Source organism: Liolophura sinensis, chromosome 6, assembly GCF_032854445.1.
Source record: "Liolophura sinensis isolate JHLJ2023 chromosome 6, CUHK_Ljap_v2, whole genome shotgun sequence".
Taxonomy (NCBI): Eukaryota; Metazoa; Mollusca; class Polyplacophora; order Chitonida; family Chitonidae; genus Liolophura; species Liolophura sinensis.
The window spans coordinates 25,877,661-25,883,660 of record NC_088300.1 but is presented as its reverse complement, the minus strand read 5'-3'; positions in this window follow the sequence as shown (position 1 = coordinate 25,883,660).

Sequence of the window (6,000 nt, the reverse complement as noted above, 5' to 3'; positions counted from 1 at the left end):
TGCATTAAATACATAAAATGGGGTCTTCTTTGACTTCAAATCCAGTTCTGCACAAGTATATTTTGAATTGTTTATGTCATTTAATTGTAGTTTTGTGCCATAAAAGGGAGATGTGAATGCAATCGTAGTGTCACAATTATGGTAAAGGGGTGCTCCTTTTCTTGTTTTGCTTTATTTTCCTGATAAACACAAACTTTTCTTGAAAATTATACGACCATTTCTGTAAATTTGCTAGTCATTGAAAGTTGCCCTAATTTGTTGCCGTTGACCTTTATGAGATTTGATGTATTTTCATGTAATATCACATTCAACCTTTATAAACTGTAAATAGAAAAGTATGGAAGACCATTTGTGTTACAAACCCCATACAGTTTATCGTTAACTGTGTTTACCAACGGCACACTCGCCACTTACAAGCTAGAGATGCGACTCGTGTGCCTGTTGTTACACAGAATAAATTCCTGTTCAACAGGCTGTTGTCACGTACCCAGTTTCTGTCTCACTTCCTTCACCATACCATTGTTACATAAATCTTGTGTCGTTTAGTTACTAGCCGAACAGGTCTATGTATTCTTCAGCACGAAGTTTGTCACCAATCAAGTACATACATACGAAATACCCAGGTGAAGTCATTCAAGGGCAACTTGGTAAGCATCACAACATAACAGATAAGTTTACCTCTTTCTCACATGTATGATGTTGCCAGTTAAGTCTGGTATATTCTACAATAACTAATAAATAGAACACGCTTAAGGCCTAAATATTTCCAGCTTTCAGGCACTGTATTAAGGCTAGATGTCTATCCAGACTGGTCTAGATTCGCCTGTATGTGACGCTTGAAAGAACAGTAGCTACCGACCCCCCTGTCACGCGTATAGCTTATCGACCGCACTTTCAAACATCCCATAATTCAACATTCAAGACTATACAATGAATAATGGTCAGTCTACATGGTCTCCAATTCTTAAGTATGTAAGCTCTCTCTTTTAGATGTTCAGGTTAACTGGATACTACATCTTTGACAGATGCTAAATAGATTATCCCAAAGCCTTTTGATACAGACTTTCGTTTTTGTCTGCTAGCCCCGCAAATATCTCGTACTATTTCACGTCATCAGATTTTACCGGTTACTTGTGATCATTTATGAATTATATATCACGCTGACGTCACTGTGACGTCACGGATATTTATATACGGTCATCCTTTTTGTCAATCCAGTTCACTTGTTCGAATGAAATATTGCTAACATAAATACACTGGCTACTCTGGTATTGCTCTCTGTAGTGTGGTCTTTTATGTTATATACTTTGGTCTATAAGCTTAGCCGCCGGTTGTAAGCTCATCCTGGCACTCCGAAGACATGTTAAGTTTATCTTCCGCATGGGAAGGGTATACTTCAATCATGATATAGAAGACTACAGCATAGAGGGTAAAACCAGAGTAGTGACGACATTGTGACAATTGGCAAATGGTCATGCGCATGTAATCGGTGAAATGCAGCCTGTTGTCAATTTTACCTCAGTGTCATATTCCACCTGTTCTTGTAAATGCTTAAATAGTAGAGCATATAAACTACGCGTCCCTTAACACCATGGCTTAAGCAGAATTAGGTAAACAGGAAAGAAGGAAAATGTTGTGATGTTACTTGGAATTTGTAAAACGCTACTAGTGTAAAAACCCTAAAAATACTATGCTGTCATTACATTTAATAAACAGTAACATGAAAACAATGCAAAGGGACCAGATAACGGCGAGGCATCGGGACAAAGTGCGCGTTCAAACCCCGCCTTGTACAGGTTTGGATGCTTGTGGAGCCGTTTGTTCAGTGCGTCGATCTTTAAAAACAACTTAATTGTCTTTCATTAATATGGCGTGCAAGTATGTACGTCACGTGCGAGACAATTCGCCCGGTTTCCCCCGTCCATAGAATTGGGCGGCATCGTGCAAGTCAAAAGGTTTGAGCATGGTGTATGACCACTGTTTCTTGGCGAATTTGTTGAAGCAGACTTTTGAGCTTGAAAGACCACATACATTCTGGAAAATCTGGAAAAGGTAGCAAATAAAAACGCGAATGTCCCGACGAATTTTAGGTCTTAGGACACTGATCGTCTTACCGGCATCATTGAAAACCATCCAGTATTCACTTGGGACGACTTTTAAATTACTATTTTCGATGGAGATGTACACACTCTTGAAGTAATGAAGGAAATGAGTAAATGACTTTTACCAATACGTATAATCAAAAGATGGTTTACGCCATATCACAGCCATATCGTGGCAACATACAGCCTTGAGCTAGTTTTCTACAATAGTTTGCAACAAAAATCTAAGCTTGTTTTCAGCATTGCAAAGACACTAGCTACATACTACTTTACTGATATTTGAATAGCCATTATTATATCATACTTGACTGTAGCACTAATCGAGTCCTTAGCTACGATGAGCAGGTCTCGAGGCGAAGACTTTGTTGTCGTTGTTGTTGATGATGATGTTCCGGCGTCGCAACTAATGCGTCATTTTTCCTTGTTTATTATCTACTTTTTGATTGCAGTGAAAGGCGATTTTACATAAATCCTCACCACAGCGGATGTGAAAATGATGAAGGTTGGGTGTGTGTGTGTGTGTGATAGAAAAAATGCCCCTCTGTCCCAGGGAATCACAGCCGCCTTAGCCCGCCTTTACATACTCCACAGCAGATTTGGTACATAAGGTGGGAAGCCTGAGACTTTAAGTAATATCTAATGCATGGGTATTCACCTTGAAGAATTCATGACAGGTAGTGAGCGGGTGCGTGTGCGTATATTCGATATTTTATTTACGACGTTCTAACAGGCTTTTGGGCAAAAAAAGCGATAAAGTTTTCGTCTAAATCTCTTGAATCATTTAAAATTACCAGTCAGTATGAGTATATTTTATGTAGCCTAGAACTCGCCATTGTTTTGTTCGGCTTAGGTATTACAGACGGATTTGTACATGCCCTCTGTAATCATCTTCTGTATGTTTTGTCATCAGGAAGAGGAATTTGTTTTTCAAACAGATATTGATGCGTTGAAGACCAAGGTTTACATCTTAATGCCGTAGCTTTTCAAACAAACTTTGAGTCGTTATAGTGACAGTGGGTTATTTTAGTGGCATGTAGGCACAATCCTTTAATTCGTTGCGTTAATCTCAGCTTAATGGCCGCTGTTTATATACTTATATTGCGTATTCTTACGCAAAAACATTCAAACAGTAAGATTACATGGATCTATACGCACGCTATACACATTCTTACAATAAACTTACAAAATTCAGGGGCCTCCGTGGCTCAGTTGGTTAGCGCGCTAGCGCAGCGTAATGACCCAGGGGCCTCTCACCAATGCGGTCGCTGTGAGTTCAAGTCCAGCTCATGCTGACTTCCTCTCCGGCCGTACGTGGGAAGGTTTGTCAGCAACCTGCGGATGGTCGTGCGTTTCCACCCACCATAATGCTGGCCGCCGTGGTATGAGTGAAATATTCTTGAGTCAAATCAAATAAATAAATATACAAAAATTATCACGGTTTCACATGTCTACATCGACCTGATTTTGGATATGAGCTCAGGACATCGCATTTTATGTTCTGGACTGATGTTCACGTTGAAGTAAGTTTAGATTTCTACGTTCAGGTAGAAAAATAAAATGCATTGCAATGCAATTAATATTCACCCATCATGCCATTAAGTTGTCGTTAATCACCATGCTCCGGATTTTTTTCACTTATTCCACAGCGCTTGTATAACTGATGAACCTCTGAACTTAATGCCGAGGTCAAACCAACGAGGGCTGGATTCGAACCTTGCACCACATTGACCACGGGGGCGAGAACGAAGCGTGGTAGGAGAATCATTTAACATGGCATTTCTTTCCTTCAAGAGCTCGGACTGGCCAATGACTTGGTGATATCTAAGTTTGAAGACATCCCGTGGAGTTTAACGACGCTTTTCCCATTATCATTGTTATTCTATATCATTTCTTGAGGCTTATTATTCCACGCGATGACTTAAGATTTATTATTCCACAGGATTACTTAAAACTTATTATTCCACAGGATTACTTAGGAATTATTATGCCACTTTATTACTTGAAAGTAATAATTCCAGATGATTACTTATAACTCAGATTTAGTCCACCGTTTCGAAAGACTCTACTAATAAATAATGTGAAATGCTCAATGTCTGGGCCAATTTGTTATACTTTTGTAATAAACAAATATCAACTTGTTATTTGTACTTACTAGACAAATATTCTCGCTTCATAAGTTATGCAGACAGTGCCATTTGGTTCCATGTGTAAATTTATTACAAACATATGTCAACATAATCATTCATTTGTATTGTTATGCACCACTGTTTTGGACGAACCTTTCCATTGTTTGGGGATTTGTACACCTCTTTTGTCTCGTCACAATTTTTGTTATCTGGAATGGCATGTGACTAACAGAATGTTTCGATCAGTTTATATTACATGTAATATAAATGTGATTATATACTGAACAAAAAAGAGAAACTCTACATGTGTTACTTCATGTTCCAAACATACCTATATAGGACAAAGTGTGTTGTTGGTGGATAAATCTGGTTTAGTGTGTATGAATGAGGCATTAAAGTGTGCTGGTGCACCCTCCACTGTCCTCAGTAGCACGATTGGGCCACTTTGTGATTTCACAGAGACTAGCCATCTGTGCTGGGACTTGTTCAGTACCGAGTATGCCCCCTCTCGCATTAATAACAACAAGGCGACGTCGTCTCATTGCCTGCCAACCGCCTATGAACAGAGTACAAAGCAGCTTGCGCCATTGCTGTACCAAAGTGGCGCCAAGCTCTTGAACATTCTGAAGTCAACATCTAAAGGCACGAAAACTTCTTGCAAGAGCGTATCCCATACGTGTTCGATAATTGAGGTCAGGGGATCTCGATGACCACTTCATGGCATCAGTACAACGTGATTCGTCACTAAACACAATCCTATTCCACTGTCTCTCCAGCTCAGGTGAAATTGTACCCAGCGGTGGCCTGTGTAAATGGACAATGTACCGGTCAATAACTTTTCTTGCCTTGATTTTCAAATGAGTTCTACATCACAATGATACAGCAACTAGCAACAACAACGTGTGAAAATGTTCATAGCATCCTTTTAAGACGATTACGTTGCACATTTTGAATTGTGAATTGTCTCAAGGATTGTTCACGTGTTTTTCTAATCTCCAGCGCAATCTGCACACGTCCTGATGCTCAGACACATGTCAAATGACTCCACACAGCAGTTTCGCGGTTTTACTAAAGAGCATGTTGCGTGCAATCTGCGTAGTACCTTGGTGGCTAATTTGGATGAAACATATCTATAACACTGAACGTTGTGTTTCTTGCGTTTAACTCACCACGATTGCCGAGCATGAAAAAATCAGCATTAATTCGAATACATTTTATAGATGAAAGAAAGATAACTGCCGTCATTATTGACAAATTTATACCCATGAGTTTTCGATATTCGATATGCATTGCGCTTTCTTGGGTCCCCAGCATTACACATTGATAAGCGTGAAGTTGATCGGATGAGCCATAGATTCAACCAGTTTTAGTCAAATATCTCGACTATATAGAGATTGGACCTTCAATGGTCTCCCTTTTACGAGATGGACATTATCTTCTCAACCAATGTCTTTATCTATGCATGATTTTCTTTTTTTTTTGGCATTTTGTTGTTTTATCTTTTGCATGTATTTTGTGTCATATTGTTAATTACACTACGATACAACTTTTCGACAAACATACCTGTACATTTTTCCGGCATACATAACACTAAACACCTTCCACTTAATTGTAGAATATGCAGGCGTTTTGCAGAATGCGTTACACGAATCAAAAGTGATCAATTAAGGGTACAATGCCATTAGATTATGACTAGCGTTTCACTTTTTTCACTCAGGGCACTCAGTTTTTAAAGGGAATGAAGCCGAAATGCCCGAAGTAAACCACCGACC